The sequence below is a fragment of the Sphaeramia orbicularis genome, chromosome 20 (assembly GCF_902148855.1).
Source record: "Sphaeramia orbicularis chromosome 20, fSphaOr1.1, whole genome shotgun sequence".
In the NCBI taxonomy this organism is placed as follows: Eukaryota; Metazoa; Chordata; class Actinopteri; order Kurtiformes; family Apogonidae; genus Sphaeramia; species Sphaeramia orbicularis.
Genome location: NC_043976.1, coordinates 43,744,666 through 43,762,974, shown reverse-complemented (window position 1 = coordinate 43,762,974; position 18,309 = coordinate 43,744,666). Strand labels below are relative to the sequence as shown.

At 40.8% G+C, this 18,309-nt stretch overlaps 1 pseudogene; it reads right to left on the bottom strand.

The window, feature by feature from the left end:
• Positions 1-501: 501 nt before the first annotated feature.
• LOC115411088 (protein 4.1-like) overlaps positions 502-18,309 on the bottom strand; it is a 30,905-nt pseudogene continuing 13,097 nt past the window's right edge.

Sequence of the window (18,309 nt, the reverse complement as noted above, 5' to 3'; positions counted from 1 at the left end):
TCAGGTTCCACACACAGACCATTTAAATCTCAATCGGGTCAGACCAGTAAAATATTATCATAATAACCTACAAATAATGACGACCGCAGATTTGATCTTTGATTTAGTGTAAAAAAGTAAAATTACATGAAAATGTTTATATTAATAAAAAATGTGAATAACCTGAACAAATATGAACAACTTGAAATGTCTTAAAAGAAGTAAATGCAATTTTACCCATATTCTGCCTGTTACTAAATGTTTTATGTATTTGTAATTATAATGAAAGTTGTAATACACATGTGTAAATGACAAATGATAAATAAAATTGCCCTTGTTTTTCCTAAGATATTTCAAGTTGTTAATGTTTTTCAGATTTTTAAGGAAACATTGTGAATTTAAACATTATCCTAATGTAATTTTACTTTTTTCTCTGTTATTATTTTACTGCTCTGGCCCTATGGAGATCATATTGGGGTGAATGTGGAACTGAACTAAAATGAGTTGGACACCCCTGTTCTATTTGTCTGTTAAAACCAAAATAATTTTAAATTAAGTTAAATCTAAGCACATTTTATTCAGAAACACTGGTGACAGGAAGTAGTATTTTGACACGTGTACAACAGATGGGATTTCAGGTAGCGTCAGGTACGGATCAGGATTCTGGTCCAGATTTAAGACACAGGTGTGTTCAATCATCTGTTTCGCTGAGCAGGTAAGAGCTGAACTAACCCTCTGTCAGGTCTGTCAGAACGTACAGTCTGCTCACTGGAGGTTTTTCTAAAGCTGTGTCACCCCTCACACACCTGGGGTAGACGCTCGGATACCTACAGCCAATCAGAAGTCTGCTTTACCTGCAGGCATGTCAGGTGGTGAGAGGGCGGAGCTTATTCAGGAAGAAATGACATCGTATCCAGTTGAGGTGTTGATGCGTCATGAGTTTTGTCTTCAGGTGTGTGGCTGGTTTTGCTGGTCAGGTTTCCATGGAAACACGGTGATGGGTTCAGAGCGATGTCACCTGTGCACAGGTAGGTTATAAGTGTACATGCATGTGCGATTGTGCGTCCACTAAGAGTCACTTCATGTTGTCTTAGTCATTAAGACTGCAACTCCCAGAATGCAGCAGGGCATCCCGATTCAGTCCTAAGAAACACAAAAGAAGAAATCAGTCGGGATTAGAAGAAAAGACGCAAAGGTCGTGTCAAACCAAGTGTACTTTATTTTCCCATTGGAAAACCATAAGGGGAAAAATCATCATTTTCTTTTTGTTTCTCATGAGAACTCAAGGAAATATTCAGAAAATGAGAATTTAAATGATGTGTATGGAGGTAAATCTGTCTCATCAGATGCTGAATTATAAAAGCCACTGAATTTCTAATTGTTTTTGCACTGAAATTTAGTATCTGAATTTTTTTTTTGCACTAAAATTAAGTATCAGAATTTTTTTTGCACTGAAATTTAGTATCTGAATTGTTCTTTCTGCACTGAAATTAAGTATCAGAATTTTTTTTTTTTTGCACTGAAATTAAGTATCTGAATTTTTTGTCTCTCAATTTGACTGTGTTCATAAATTTAGAATAAAAAAAAAAATTCAGATACAAAACATTCAGATGCAAAAAATTCAAAAGCAAAAAATTCAGATGCAAAAAAATCAGATGCAAAAAATTCAGGTGCAAAAACTTCAGATCACACATCCACCCTGACCGTCTTCCTGCATCGGCGTCACATGACCAACCTAACAACTTGATTGACTGGCTATCGGTTCGACTTGAGATAGAATCAATTGCTTATCCTTGGTGTCCCAGATGTGTGATCGGAATTTTTTGTGTCTGATTTTTTTGGATCTGAATTTTTTTTATTCTAAATTTAGGAACATAGTTAAATTCAGAGACAAAAAATTCAGATACTTAATTTCAGTGCAAAAAAAAAAAAAGAAAAAATCAGATACTTAATTTCAGTGCAAAAAAATTCAGTGGCTTTTATAATTCAAAATCTGATGAGACAGATTTACTTCCATAGATGTGTAGACACATGATTTAATGTTTTACAGCTTGTCTGAAATCAGTTTTTGTCAGATAAGATACAAAGGTAATCCTTATTCGGACAGACCCACTGTCTGATCCATCAAACAACAGAGGACATGATGATTTTCTCAGATTTGGTTTTAAAACTAGAAAATCAAACAATGAACAGCGCAGAGTCTTGTCCACACTAATATGAATATATTCTTTACCAAATTCCACCTCTGAAACCTTTGTTCCCAAACAGAACACAGGAACAGCTACTGCTCAGCTGGTGGGTGTGATGACTCCCCTTCCCAAACTGCACTTTTCCATGTGGACTCTTAAATCTGATTTAATAAATATCATATTCATCTACATTCAATCAATGTAAAAAACATTAGTGTGAAGAAGAGGCCCAGACATGGAGGGAAGGGTTAAAACAGTCAGATTCATGCAGGGGGCGCTGTTAGCCATGACAGCTGCATGCTCATGCTGTGTTAGCTTGTTAGCATAGCGTTAGCAGGTCCATGTCTGACTGTCTCCAGTGAAGACCAACTCTGGCTCCAGATTCACTTTGTTCCTTCAACAGAGGTCAGAGGTCAGGTTAGCACGCTAACACTGGTGAGACCCGGACAATGACTGGTGGTAAAACATGCTTCAACATGGCTGCCTTAGGTTCGTCTGCTTTAATCAAAGGCAGTCGGACTCAACAGTGATTCCTATAGTCATCCAGTTCTCTGCTTTAATTAGAGATGGTCCTTACACCAAAGATGCAGTGGTCTGTCGAAAAAATAATTAACTCTGTGGACATGACCATTTGACATTAGAATCAGTCTCTGTTTCAGTATGTTCACAGACTGGGGTCATTTTTCACAGGTTCTAGTATCTGTCTGTTTCCACAATCATTTCAATAATTTCTAAGTCATTAAGAAGTACACTATATTACCAAAAGTAATGGGACACCTCTGATCTGTTCACTTCCATGTCCATAATCACTTTCACCTAGAGCAGGGGTGGCCAACCCTGGTCCTGGAGGGCCTCAATCCTGCATGTTTTAGATGTATCCTTCTTCCAACACACCTGACAGTCGTTATTCTTCTGCAGAGCTTGATGATAGACTTATCATTTGAATCAGGTGTGGTGGAAGAGGGAAACATCTAAAATATGCAGGATTCAGGCTCTCCAGGACCAGGGTTGGCCACCCCCATTTATATATATATATATATATATATATATATATATATATATATATATATATATATATTTATATATATATATACACACACACTAGCGAGAATAGCTCTGAACGTGTCACCATCAGCTGGCGCCATCTTGATGATCACTTAGTTGCTCTTTCTCAGTCTGTTTACTCTGTGTAGGTTTTAAGAACATGGCCAAAGTACAAACAGCCATTTTAATCAGTGTATTAAAGTGTTTTTCATAGTTTCATACGTGTTTGTTGAGGCATTTCAGGTTGTTTATAAGGATTTTTCATATTGTTGAATATTAGTCCCTTCATGTCAATTCTAGTTTCTGTTTCTGAAGGGTCTTAAATATTTGCAGAGGCTTTAAGCAGTGGTTGTCGTGGTGTTTTGGGTGGTTTTGAGATGTTTTTTCCAATGGTCACTGACCTCCTCTATCAGTGGGGACTGTGCCAACTGCACATTTTGGACCAATCTCTTGTTTCTTAAGTGTTATTCATGATGAATAAGGCATTGATTTATGATCCCTGTGGTTTAGGTGACATTTTATCCGGTTAGGATGTTCGTCACAATTATTCATACAAACTTGTAAATGTCATGAATATTGCCATGCACTGGTGAACATCAGCCAATTAGCATCACCCTAAGGCGCCACCTGTTACCTGTGATGACACTAATCAGTCACATGATCAGGAGACACTTCAGTTTCCTTATGGACGACAACTCGCGTCACAGACAGTTCAGGATGCTGCCGACGCGCCTCACTGAGCGCCGCCGCCAACGCCTTCAAGAGATGAGAAGATCAGGTCCTGGTCTGTACCGGTCTGTACTGGACTGTAGTCTATATACCAGTCTGCACTAGTCTGTGGTCTGTACCTGTTCGTGGTCTGTAGTGGTGTGTACCTGATTGTGATCTGTACTGGTCTGGTCTGTACCTGGTCTGAGGTCTATACTGATCAGTGGCCTGTAACTGGTCTGTGGTCTGTACCTGGTCATGGTCTCTAGTGCTCTGTACTGGTCTGTGGTCTGTACCTGGTCTGTGGATTGTACTGATCAATGGTCTGTACTGGTCTGTAGTGATCTGTACCTGGTCGTGGTCTGTACTGGTCTGTACCTGGTTTTGGTCTGTAGTGGTCTGTACCTGGTCGTGGTCTATGCTCGTCTGTACCTGGTCGTGGTCTGTACTGGTTTAAGTGGTCTGTACTGGTCTGTACCTGGTTTTGGTCTGTAGTGGTCTGTACCTGGTCGTGGTCTATGCTCGTCTGTACCTGGTCGTGGTCTGTACTGGTTTTAAGTGGTCTGTACTGGTCTGTACCTGGTCGTGGTCTATGCTGGTCTGTACCTGGTCGTGGTCTGTACTGGTTTAAGTGGTCTGTACTGGTCTGTACCTGGTCGTGGTCTATCTCCGTGTCTCCAGAGATCACAATCCTCTTCTCGATCCTGGTCTCAGAGATCCCTCCTTTAACCGTCTGAAAACACACATTCAGTGAAGTCACACAGCAGAATCTACGGACATGTTTCTGTTTCCTCTGATTTACTTCAATGTCATCGTCAGGTTTTTTTTCTCCATTTCTGTCTATACCTGTATCGTTTCATTTGTTTTCATGAAATATGTTCACATTCATGAAACCAGCACAGAAAAACTACATGAAGGCAGAACATGGAGGTTATTGTAAACTATTTCTAAACTGAATTTACGGAACATGAAATATACTGTTATGATATAAAAGGATAGAAAGTCCAAAGGCTGTGCAGAAGACTTGGCTTCATGTCCCATCCCTCATTTTCAGTTTGACCTTTTACATTTCCAGAGTACATAGCTTTCACTAAAAACATACATGACATTTCCTGATCGGGTCAGGTCAGATCTCTGAATACATCTTTACTGAGACGTAAACCCTCGTTTTCAATAATAAGTTTTGCTGCCCCCTGGTGGACACAGATAATTCAGTTTGGGTTTGTGCATTTTAGCTGTTCAGAGCTACTGTAGGTTTTTGGTTTTTTTTTTTAATTTTTATTTATTTATTTTTAGAATGTATTTTTTTATTTTTTTTTATTTATTTTTATTTATTTGTTTGTTTGTTTGTTTTTTTGTCTTTTTTTTGCTACTGTAGTTGCTATACTGCTAGAGAAGTCTTGTCAGTTTGGTTACAGTTAAAGACCAGTTACCTGTTTTTTGGCTCCACAAACACATCTGTCTGTAAGTATTGTTATATTTTAAGATGTTAAAACACTGTACTTAGTCAGTTTAGACTCCTTGTGTTGCTTAATACTTTTATTTTTGTGCATTAACAGAAGACACTAATAGCGTTAGCATACATATGGGATTTTCCATGTATTTTAGCATCATGCTAATCGCTATCATTAACTGCCATTTTTTTTTGTATTTTGGAACTGTAGCTCACTATAAGTGAATGTTGTGTATGAATTACATATACAAAGCACTGATAGATTGTGTTTTAATGTTCTACACATGTTTTTTTGCTCATAAAAAATTCAAATATACATGATCGTAACATACATTTTGTTTTTGTATGTACAGTTTGACCGTCATCAAGTAAATATCCAAAACAGCAAGAAGCTTCCCGGGTGTTTTTCTTTGAAGAACTGTTAGTTATCTGTACAGCTAGTTCACAAACACTAGTGAAGACAGAATAAAAGTTACTGCATTTGAGTGCTGATGCGTAGAACATTAGAACATATGTTTACATGTGCTTCATGTTCATGATTCAGTTGTAATCTAGAGTTTAGCCATATGTTGCTAACGGTTACTGGCTGACCTTGGTGATGTGTGTGGTGGTGGTGGTGTTGGAGGTCTCTGCAGTAAAGGTCTGGGAGCTCAGCAGCAGCCCTGAAGGGGCATCAGGATCCACCCGGCTCTGAAACACATCACATCACTAATATGTTGAACATGTTCAAGCATCAGGATCAGCATCTAAACCCCTACTCAAAGAGGACTAGCGTAACCTGTGGACCTCCAGGGAGATGAGACAGTCCTTTTTTAATCACTGACATTATTCTGATGTCAAAGCTCATCACAAAAATGTTTACACTTACAGACTGGCTTTTCACAAAAAATATGAACAACCTGAAATGTCTTAAGAGAAGTATGTAGTATTTTAACAGTATTCTGCCTCTTACTAAATGTTTTGTGTATTTGTAGATCCACTGTGATCTGTAAGTTGTGATGCACATGTATAAATGATAAACTAAGGTGTAATATTGTTAAAATTACACTTATTTTTCTTAAGAATTTTCAGGTTGTTCGTATTTGTTCATGTTATGTTCAAGTACGATTTGTAGATGTTAACATTTTCATTATGTGATTTTACTTTTTTCACTCAAAAACAGAGAAAACTTTGGAGTTGATATTATTTCTAAGTTCTTATCCTGTTATTTATATTATTTTACTGGTCCGGCCCACTTTATTTCATATTAGGCTGAATGTGGAACTGAAACTACACATGACTTTGACACCCTGGTCTATCAGCTTTCAGCTCGGATCGTACAAATAAACATCAGGCTTCAACTGGAATGACAGACTTCCAGTTCAAATGGCATGGGATTTTTCATGGTTACTTTTATGTTCATCTCCAGTTATCAACATGGATTAATTGATCTATTAATTCAGGCATTAATTACATTGACTTTGAAGTTCAGTTCAACACTTTTTTAAGTTTCTTATAAATTAATTTTCAATAGAAACACAATAGAAAAACAGTAAAATGACTGAACTCACCCCTGGAGCTTCATATGTCAGAGTCTTCCTCATCACTGGAACCTCCTGATGGAGACACACAAACCTTTTATTCATATCACTAATATCATTTTAACACTTAGTTTACTTGGTTTGAACTACAGCTGCAAATTTTATCATAGGCTGTTTTGCCGCTATTTAATCGCAAAGGTTTCTGGTGTGTTTGGGAAACAGGAAAAATTAAAATAAACAATTGCTCAATTTTTTTTGACCTAGTACAAATTTGAGTTGAAAAATTACAGTAATCTGTGAATTTTGGACTCAAACCAACAACCAAGTCCACAATTACTGCAATATGACGTTGAATTATGCAGCTTTCACTTTCAAAGTTACACTGAAGTCATTTCACCAGCAGATGGAGACAACACACTGATATTGACCCTTTGCACATATGTCACACTCTGTTCGCGCTGCGAACGACCACCATAACGGACAGCGGAAGTGCTGGACTGCACACTGGACGGCAACCGGCTAATATCGAATTGATCTGAACATTCTCGTTTTTGTTCGATTTAACCCTGCTTACATGTCCAGTGATCACACACAACAGTTCCATCCATGGTTTCAGCTGGTTCCAGACAGAGTATGGATCTTGATGGACCTGATATTACAGTAAGAAACAGGCTCTGTTTGTGTCCAGAGCACATTAGCTCCACAATAGCTAGCTAGGTGGTAGACCGGGTTAACTACTATGAGCCACTCTGTTCCAGTGGCTGTCATCAGTACCTTCAGTATTAGCTCTGTTGTTGTAGTGTCTGCCTGTTGGACCAGCTCCACTGTGTTCTATGTCTTACTGTTATTGTCCTGATGCTGTTCCATATGTTCTAGTGGTGGAACTGTACATACTACTGTGTGTAGATAGTAGAAAGGCAGACACTTCAAAACAGAGATAATACTGTAGATACTGATTGACACACACTAACATATTACACAAGTTAGTTCATTAGAGCTGCTTTGGTTCCAGTCTATTTGAGTTTGGATGGCATGATGGAGGAAACATGTTAAAAACATACATAGCTAGCTAGCTAACGTTAGCGGTATCTGTCCTTTACCATTATGAGATCTCATTCCTCTGCCGTGAGCGCAGTACAGCGACTGGGTAATCTAACCTGAGACTAAAACTGGGATCATCTAGACTTTAGTCTGCTTTTAGATCCTGCCACCTGTGTATGGGGACACTGCATTTAGAACAGAATGGGACAGATCGGTGCTTTAAACTCCGGTAGACTGGAGGATTTTGATAGATCTGTAAACACATCAGGAAGGAGAAGGGGTTATGGGTCGGCAGCTAGCCTGCTGCTCACTAGCTTCTCCAAATAGCGTTCTTTGTGCCATCCAGTAAGGTGAGTCACTTCACAGGACAATTCCAAAACTTTATTTTCAGTGCTGTAGACAGAATCTGTCAGTCATTTGTTTGTTTGGTGTGTTGCTTTTGCCGTCCAACATGGCGCTGAACCCCTAGTCACATGATAACTGTGACGTCGGTGCAAAGGTCAATATGAGGAACGGACGGACAGGTTACGGTCAGACTCACTGGACAAGGTGGACTGGGACAGGGTTTTAACTTGGGACCAGGGTTTATCTGGGACAGGTTTTAACTGGGACAGGGTTTCACTGGGAGAAGGTCTCACTGGTTCTTACTGGGCCAAGTTTTTGCTGGGAGAGGATGTAAACTGGTTCTTACTGGATCAGGTTTTTACCTCATCCATATTTTTCGGATTCACTGTCGTCGTCACTGTGGTCGGCTGGTTTGTTTCTGACTGGCTGAGCAGTTAGCGCGTCTTCATCTCCATCTTCATCGTCATCTTGGTAATACTTTGGGTTTTTAGCTGTCATGTTTAGTTACCTCTGTGTCACTGACAGAGCAGTTAGTATTCATGCTAGCCCTGTTAGCGTTGTTAGCTTGTCTGACTGCAGCATCCACAGCCTCCTCCACTGCTACCTGAGCCAACACGCATGATAGCATCTTCACTAGTTTGACTGTCATCATCATCTCATCATCTTCCCTCCTCCTCCTCTTCCCCCTCCTCCTCATCATCCACCTCATTACCCATATTAGCAATCATTAGCTCTGATATGGCCCATCTTCTGTGATGTCATCAGCATGTGTCATGCAGACACCCTGGAGGGGGGGGTGGGGGGCTTGCTGGGGTGCAGCCCAATACACTTCCTGTAGCGTACCGTGAGGCTGATGCCTCCATTGGCTGGTCCTGTCATGTGACTCTGTCATCAGGAACACCTTCTCCACCTGCTCTGATGTCTGAACAGGAAGTGAAGAAAAACAAAAAATAAATAAGATATAAACAATAAAGAAAACAAAAAAAACAAAATTAACCTCCGCCATATCTGCATTTGAATAAATACCTAAAAATATTGACACACTACTGTTCAATATCGATACAGTATTGTGAAATGAAATATCGCGAGATAGTGCAGAAATGATATTTTTCGAACACCCTACCCCTGACCCCTGAACATAAAGCCCTGCTGAACAGGAAGAAGAGGGCTTTCATTTCAGGACAGAGAGGAGCAGAAGAGGGGTTCAACACGAATTTAGATATAAGATCAGGAAGAACACGGACAGATACAGGAGGAAGATGAGGAGCAGCTGGTGCAGAACAACATCAGGACATGTGGAGAGGGTTATGGTTAAGGTTAGGGTAACCTGAAAGAACCTCTGCAGAATCTGCAGCGCAGCATGCCAATCCACCATCCACCAACCATTGTAACCGTTCACCCCCCCCCCCCCCTTCCCCATTCTCACACCACCGACCCTCATCGCCAGCCCCCCACAGCTGAACGTCTGGTATGGACAGACAACTAGCTGCAGGACCCCAGACTACCTGACCAACAGGCCCAGTAAGAGTCGCTGTGTAACTGTGTGTCTGAGGTCGTGGTCTGCAGGAGTCCCTCAGGGAACGATGCTCTCTCCATTCCTTTTCACTCTCTACACTTCACACACAACAAACAGCTGTCATCTCCAGAAGTTCTCAGACAACTCAGCCGTTGTTGGCTGTGCGTCTGAGGGGAACAAGCTGGAGTACAAGTGGGTTTTTCAGGGACTTTATGGACTGGTGTGAGCACAACCACTTGTGATTAAACACCAGCAAAGCGAAGGAAATGGTGATCGACTCCTGGAGAGGACCACTACCCCCCCCACACCAGTGAACATCCAGGGCTGGGACATTGAGCTGGTGGACAGTTGTGCATAAGGTAAAGGTAGGGTAGGAGATGTTTTCCTGGAGCATTTTTTACTATATTGCTTAAAATCCCCTTCATACCCGGATTACAACCAATTAATTAAATGCGTTTCATGGGGATGCAGATATTTCCTGAAACAACTCAGTGTTAGAGAGTACTTTTTTTTTGAAAGCGACAAGTCAGAGATCAGATCCTAATCTAATCTAATCTAATCTAATCTAATTATACATAGATTAATTTGTCCCAACAGGGTTTTGTAATGAGCTCAGAAGTGAGAGAAGAAGTTCTTCAGATCTATTTTCTAAAACATCATCACAGATGTGGACAGACTGACAGTAGGACAGACAGACCTTCAGAAGGTTGTGTTTCTCTGAAGGTTTTTGTTCTCGTGGCCGACTTCAGCAGAGCTGTCAGCTCAGGAGACATTTCCTCTAAAGTGGGTTAGGCTAAACAAAAAACAGACAGACAGAGGTAGGTTACAATTCAACAGGGAGGCATTAGGTCAGATTAATAAACTGACAGCCAGGCTGCAGCCATGCAGGGGTGTGGCCAGAGTGGGTGGGCGTGTCATTAGTGTGCTATAGGTCATATAAGAACGGTAGTAAAGCCAACATTAATCCAAACCAATGGACTGGTCCCATGGTTTGATGCAGAGGGGACGGAGGTGATGCAAACATCAGGGTTAAACCATGAAAACCACTAATCACTGATTTAAAGATCAACCAAAATAAAATGTGTCTACTGACAGGAAGTGAACACAAAGAAGTTTCGCCACCCAACCCCCCCAGAAAATCAAATGATGAGATAAATCAAACAGAAACACATTGGCTCTCACTGTTTACATCCCAGGGGGGAAGCTGGCATCTTAGAGGAGGTGAGGAAGAAGCTGAGGGGGTTTCAAACTGAACACGAAGCTCCACACTGCCTCCTGCTGGACACCTGTACTCACTGCACTCCACTCAGGTGTAACATTCCCTGAGTTCAGCTAACTGAACTACAGCCCTGTGGTTGCTAGGTAACAGCTCAGTGTTCAGTTTTAAAGGTCCAACTGAAATAGTGCTGCAGGGTAATGTTCTGTTGTCATGGAGATCCTCATGCTGTTCCCATGCTGACCACAAACCAGCTGAAGGTCTGATGGTCATCGTACCACTCGGCCTGTGGAGGGAGACGTCCACCCAGTTAGGTAACCCTGCGGGGGGCAGGGCTCAAAGTTGTGGCTCCGCCTCCTAGTAGTGGAGACAGTGGTGTCTTCAGCTCTTGAACGGTGGCCAATGGTCCACCTGTGATGACATCATCAGCAGTGGACAAGGGGATGATTTTGACCGCTGACATCCCCTTCTGAATGTGTGTCGTCGTCATGACAACATCTGAGCTGTCGTCCTTCGCTGTCACCGTGATGACCCTGCCAGAGGCAGTGTCGTAACTTTGCCCCAGGGTGTAGCTCTCTCTGATTGGCTGAGAGGGAGCACCGTTTGTCATAACCCCACGCAACTGGAGTGCATGAGTCATATCAACCACACACTCACTGATTTTAAGTAGTCACATGACCACTCAGCTGACCTACCGGGGTGAACCGCTGTCTGGGAGGTCCTGAGAGACAGTAAGACAGACGGATAGACAGACAGAGAAATACTTTAATTTATGGAACACTTCTCTAAACCCGTATGACCAAAAAAAAAAGAAAACCTAACACCAGGAAAATATCAATTCACACACAAGAGCAGAAACACACAAACTGTACAGCAGGTTGACCAGCAGAGGGGGACTCACCTCGTCCAGCTCCAGCGGTTCAATCATCGGGGAGTCATCGAGGCGTCGTAACGGGGACGAGGCGAGACGTTTGTCCCACTCTGTCAGCCCTCCAGGTACGTCTCCACCCTCTAAGAAGGACCGTCTGAGAGCACTGATGGTGCTCTGAGGTTTGTCCTCCTCAGGACTCCCAATGTCTCCTGAAGAGGACAGACAGGTTAATGGACAGACAGGTGAGTGGACAGATAGGTGAGTAAACAGACGGGTGAGTGGACAGATAGGTGAGTAAACAGACGGGTGAGTGGATAAGCAGGTGAGTGGACAGATGGGTGAGTGGACATATAGGTGAGTGGACAGACGGGTGAGTGGACAGATGGGTGAGTGGACATATAGGTGAGTGGACAGACGGGTGAGTGGACAGATGGGTGAGCGGACAGGCAGGTGAGTGGACAGATGGGTGACTGGACAGAGGGGTGAGTGGACAGGGGGGTAAGGGGATAGACAGGTGAGTGGACAGATGGGTGACTGGACAGAGAGGTGAGTGGACAGGGGGGTAAGTGGATAGACAGGTGAGTGGACAGACAGGTGAGTGGACAGTTTGTGCTGAATATTTAGGTTAAACTGAATATTTGAAGGAGTCTTCAGCTTCATGACAGACCAATGTTTGTATATTATGCTGATATTTAAAAGAAGACAAATATAAAGGAATAATAACAGAATAATATATGGATTTGTATTGAAATGTGAATACTAATTTACTGTTACTGTCCATGTGAATAGGCCAGTGAACCCACTTATGAACCAGTTTTCAGTGGAACCCATTTGATGTAATTGGTTTTGTTTGTCCATAAACTTTGGAGACAGATGGGTTCAGTTCTGTCTGTGCTGTATTCTGTACTTTAGACTGAGGACAAACATTGGGATTAATATCATCAGAACTGTGACCAAAAACACAGATTCTCATCCAGACGTAACAACAAGAAAATACACAGGATTAAGAAGAACAGATTTACCTGAGTTTTTAAATCTTCATCCTGATCAGACTGAAACACACACATGAAGACATGAAAATTAATTTTATATATATGTGTGTGTGTGTGTGTGTGTGTGTGATAATTAAACTGTAAGAGTAAGAAACTGATTGAAAACAAAAATTACACTGAAATAGTCTGTTCATCAGTTGATTCAAAGTTTTAAGACCACAGCCTTTAAAAGTGCCGTACATAATTGTGGATTCAGTGTCATTTAGTTTCAGGTATTCCCACTGTCATGACCTCCTGATGGAAAAGGATCAAAAACTTTCTCTCTTTGAACGTGGTCGGATCGTGGAGCTGTAGAAACAAGGCCTCTGGGAACGCACCATCACTGCACTGTGCTGTACGGGATTTATATGAATACGACGGCGAAGATAAAAGATATGAAAACACTAAAACTAATACTAAAACTAAGCATTTAGAAAAAAAAAAGAAAACTAATAAAAACTCGCAAACCTGCTCTAAAAACGAATTAAAGCTCACTGAATTAGAGAAAAAAACAGTCAAAACTAAATAAAACTAAACTATAACGAAAAATCCAAAACTATTAGAACCTTGTTGCGTAGATAAACTCCAGAGGAGAATCACTGAGGCTCTGGAGAATGTTCCACACCACCTCCTGCAGCGAGTGTGGCAGGAACTCCACTACCGACTGGATGTGTGCCACATCACAAGCAGCGCACACATTGAAAATTTGTAATAACTTTGGAACATTATAAAAGTACCATTCCTCAGAATTTTTCGTTTGAAATTTGTAGAATAAAACATTTTATACCCAAAATCAATCCTATTAAGTATCACTTCTCCTGACCATGTTGTCACTCCGATATGGACATCTCAAATGATGTCAGTTTAGACGAGGCCTGGGAGAATGAGGATTCTGTGTCATTAACTCCTTTATGTGTTATAATATACTCTATGACTTAGAATGGAGTGTTTGTATTCTAATGTACCGTGTATGTATCATTCGTACCTCGGTGGCCGTCAGCTCTCCGTCCACCGCTGTATCTGTGATCTCCGTCTGGATACAACACAAACAACACACCAGAGTCACACCTGAACTCCGCCCTATCAGGTGATCATGTGATCTGCTGTCTCACCTTGGTGTCCTGTCTCGGAGGAGTCGAAGGGCTCTGCTGAGAAACCTCCATCACTCTGGTCTCCTCCTCCTCCTCCGCCTCCTGCAGAAAATCCTCCTTGTGTTCATCAGGCTTTTCCTGGACCTCCTCCACCAGCAGCACCTCCTCCACTGAGACAAGAGGGTGGATGTTTTCAGCATCACATGTACACACACAGTTTAGTTTTATTTTGTTTTGACTTTTTTTCTCTAGTTCGGTTAGTTTTAATTCATTTTTAGAGCAGGTTTGCTAGTTTTTATTAGTTTTCATTTTTTTCTAAATGCTTAGTTTGTTTAGTTTTAGTATTAATTTTAGTTTTGTCGCATCTTTACTCTTCTTCTCCATCGTGTTCAAATAAATCCCAGACAGGACTCTGCTGCTTTCTCCCAACTTTAGCCTCCATGTTTCCAGGTAGAGTGGGGACCAGAAGACGACTGGAAACCACAAGTGAACACAAGTGACGGACCGTCAAAATTAAATTGCTAGAGTGAAATAAATCGCTTTCGTATCGATCCGACATTGACAACGAGGAAAATGAAGGGAATTTTATCCATAATTTTTATACAACTTAGTTAGTTTTGTAAGAACACAATACAGTTTCAATTAGTTATCGTTTTTTTCTTGTAATTATAGTTTTTATTTATTTCAGTTAACGAAAATGTTTTTTCAATTCTAGTTTTCGTCATTTCGTTAGTTTTTGTTAACGATAATAACCTTGGACGTCACAACTAGCTGTCGCTAAATCAGATCATATATGGATTGTACAAGTGTCTGCACTTTGGTTCGTTTACCTTCCAAAGGCCTCCTCTCCTCCCCATCTTCTCAGGTGTTACTGAGAAGATCAGGTCGCTGACTGCAATACCTTTGGACGCTCCGTACAGACCCGTGCCCATATCTACATGCAAAAACACCAGCTGTCAGGTAACTATGGCAACCAGTGGTGTGTCACATGATCATCAGCAGCAACAGCACACTCAGCTGGCAGCTCAGCAGCCATGCACTGCAGGCTGGTCAAGTATGTTTATGCAGCAGCCAATCAGCAGTCAGTGCACTGCTAACCGTTAGCATCAAGCTAACAGGTAAGAAAAGTAAAGGAGTAAATGAAGCTAAAAGAGCTGACAAAGAACTGTAAAAGCTAATATATCTGAAAGAGTTAAGACTGAAAAAGTAATAAAACAAAAAGAGATAATAAAACTGAAAGAACTAAAAACAGACTTAAGGCTAAAATGATGCTGAAATGAAGGTTAAATAGCTCATAAAGTTAAAAGAGCTACAATCTGACAGCTGATTGGCCATAAACAAAACACATGTTCTGGGGTATTTAAAGAAAATCAGCCCCTCAGAGCGTCAGCATTCCCTGTAAGCTAAATGGGGTGAAGCATTGAGAGCGGTGGCCAATCACAGAGCAGGACTACCTGAATGTGTGACCCCGTGGCTCTGAGTGACACTGTATTGGCTGGAGAGCCAATCAGAGAGGAGCTTGGCATGGACCTCGAAGCTGAGGACCAATCAGAACTCTGATCACCAACAACTTCCACAAACAACTGTCCGACACAGAGTTGCTATGGTTACCGGACCAGTACCTCCATCCAGGCTGCGGCTCAGAATGTTCCTCTTGCTGACGCATCGTGGGAAATGTGGTGCAGGTCTAGAGATCTGAGCGCTGGCTCTGCGGGTCTGGATCTGGGTGCCCACTGTACCGGAACTTGGAGCCCAGAGAAAGGAACCGTTTTGGGGGTTCCTCCGGTGACACCAACCTGAAAGCAGACCAGGAGAGGGATGTGGAACACACCAAGGTTATTATCATTAATGAAAACTAACGAAATGACGAAAACTAGAATTGAAAAAACATTTTCATTAACTGAAATAAATAAAAAAAAACTATAATTACAGGAAAAAAAACGATAACTAACTGAAACTGTATTGTGTGCGTACAAAACTAACTAAAATGTATAAAAATTATGGATAAAATTCCCTTCGTTTTTGTCATTGTCAATGTCGGATCGATACGAAAGCGATTATTAGGTTATGTCACTCTAGCAGTTTTAGCTAGCTGCACCATACGGTCTGTCACTTCTTGTCACTTATCGTTTCCAGTCGTCTTCTGGTCCCCACTCTACCTGGAAACATGGAGACTAAAATTGGGAGAGAGCAGCAGAGTCCTGTCTGGGATTTATTTGAATATGACGACAGAGAAGAAGAGAAAAGAGACGACTGAACTAAAATTAATACTAACTAAACTAAAACTAAGCATTTAGAAAAAAATGAAAACTAATAAAAACTAGCAAACCCGCTCTAAAAACAAAAAAAGTCAAAACTAAATAAAACTAAACTACAATGAAAAACCCAAAACTATTAGAACCTTGGAACACACAAAGATCAGAGACACCCAGACCTAAAAGAACTGAAAAGGTCCAATGAAAAGAGCTTTGTTTCCTTTATTGACATGTCTAGGCTGAAGCTGGGGTTCAAATCATATTTTATTTATGTAGCACCAAATCATAAATGTTTTCTCATGACACTTGACATTTAGAGCTGGTCTAAACCAGACTCTTAATAAGGGACTTGGGACTTCATCTGTTTATCAGACAGAGGTCGACTGTAACCCATGTCTGCACCTCCATGTTTGACCACAGCATGGATTTGTATCGCACTTTATGAAATGAATCTAACAGTTCCATAGAATACAGGCTGCAGTGACAACAGCAGGATTCCCTTTTTATTAAACCATCCACTTGTTTGGTTTAGGGTTAATCCTGCCTTGAACTGTTTTGGTGAAAAAGGTGGATTTACACCATTCCAGCTGAGTGTAGTGCCCCCTGCTGGACACACACACACACTAACACTGACCTGAAGAAGGAGTGATGCTCCACACACACCTTCCATAACCTCTTGGCCGCTCTGTGGTTCAGCAGCTTAAAACCAATGGTAGACTCGAACTGGTCAAACTGCAGACAGACAGACAGGCAGGCAGACACAGACAGACAAACAGACAGACACACAGACAGAGAGAGAGAGATCAGTCACCTGCGTAGCCACATCTTTTACTTCTTCTGTGGTTAAGGTCAGGGTCAGGGTTAGGGTTAGGGTTAGATGCACTCTCACCTCTCCAGGTCGTATCTTGATGTAGAAGTTGTTTTTTATATGAAATCTTGAGGATCTTGGGCCATGAGAATCGGTTGATCCTCAGTCTGTCTCTGTAGACCAGCAGACCACTGTTGCACACACCAACATGATGGCCACGCCCTCTGAGTCCTAAAAACACACATCAGCTCTACATTAACAGCGCTTCATTCTGGACTTCAGTAGTTTTCACGTATCTGAACTTAATCTTTCTGACAACTTTTTGTACTCCTTAGATTTTCAAATCAGGATCATCTGAATGTATTTGAGGCTAATTATATATATTTTCCAATTTGCATCATTGTGTTTCTTCACAACATCAAAACTGATTCCAGATGACATGGGACTAAGGGTCAAAAAGTTGTGCAGTCCATCATTATGTGGGACCCTGAGTCCGTCTAGGGGTCAGGGTTAGGGTCAGGGTAACGTAAACATCAATGGGGTGGTCAGTGTTCGACATCTCTACTGCATAGACTCTACATACAAGTCATGCCACACAACATAACTCAATATACTCAACATAACAGCTTCTGCAATCCTGGGATTTTAGCAAGAAGCAGTATCACATGGCCCCAGATCATGGGAAGTCTGTAAGCATGTATGTGACCTACACTGTAAAAAAAAATAACCCATAAAAAAATGGTATTATTCCGACAGCAGGGGTGCCAAAAAATACTGTAAAATAACGGAAAATAACCATCTCATAAAAATACGGTAATTCTCCATAATTTAAATACAGTTTTTGCCCTAACTTTACATGAGATTTTGCATATTTTTTGACTTTTTAATGTTTAAAAAGAATATTTACATGTATTAAAACAATCAAATTACTTATATATATAATAATTTCAATGAGACTCTGTTGTACAATCCACGGATAAAAACTGTATTTGGACAGTTCATCAGTGCTTATACATGTTATACATTCACAAAAATACATTTATTCAACATTTTTGTTGTGAAACCTCCAGTAATTACACAAGATATTTGTCAATTAACAAACAAGTCTTGTTAAACTTACAGAACAAATATTTCTTTAACGGTTAATTGTCAGTAATTTTATTTCGTTTAATTAATTAATTTATTTATTTTTTACAGTATAAAACTTATAATTAACAGTTTAATCTCATAATAGAAAAATAA